A 797-nucleotide genomic window follows, 5' to 3' on the forward strand; every position below is an offset into this window, starting at 1 on the left:
GATCCGTGCCCGTCTTGGCTGGTGAAAGCCTGCCGAGCGGAGCTACGGCCCCATCTGTTGAGTATCATCAATAACTCCCTTGAGCAAGGAGTTTTCCCGGATGGGCTGAAGGAGGCAGTGGTCCACCCACTCTTAAAAAGACCATCTTTAGATCCTGGGGATCTGGCCAATTACCGCCCCGTCTCGAATCTTTCGTTTCTGGGGAAGGTAATTGAGAGAGTGGTGTTGGAGCAGCTTCAAGGTTTCCTGGATGACGCATCGGCATTCGACCCCTTCCAGTCCGGCTTCCGTGCTGGGCATGGGACGGAGACTGTTCTCGTCGCCGTCACAGATACGCTCCGTATGCAGCTTGACCAGGGCGGATCGGCACTGCTGGTATTGTTAGATCTTACCGCAGCGTTTGATGTGGTCGACCATGACCTTTTGACCCACCGCCTGGCTGCCTCCGGAGTGCGGGGCACTGTCCTTCAATGGATTGCCTCGTTTCTCCGGGGTCGGAATCAGCAAGTGAGGTGCGGGGATGAGGCCTCCCGGAAGTGCCCGCTTCATTGCGGTGTACCCCAGGGGGCATTATTATCCCCGCTGTTATTTAATATCTACATGCGACCCCTTGCTCAGCTGGTACGGAGTTTTGGGCTGTCTTGTCACCAATATGCGGATGACACTCAGCTCATTCTGTTGATGGAGGGGGGAGCAGCCACTGCCCCGGCAGCTCTACAGCATTGTTTGGAGGCGGTCGCTGGTTGGTTGCGACAGAGCAGGTTAAAACTGAATCCATCGAAGACGGAGATCCTCTG

This window comes from Sphaerodactylus townsendi, linkage group LG02, assembly GCF_021028975.2.
Source record: "Sphaerodactylus townsendi isolate TG3544 linkage group LG02, MPM_Stown_v2.3, whole genome shotgun sequence".
Taxonomy (NCBI): domain Eukaryota; kingdom Metazoa; phylum Chordata; class Lepidosauria; order Squamata; family Sphaerodactylidae; genus Sphaerodactylus; species Sphaerodactylus townsendi.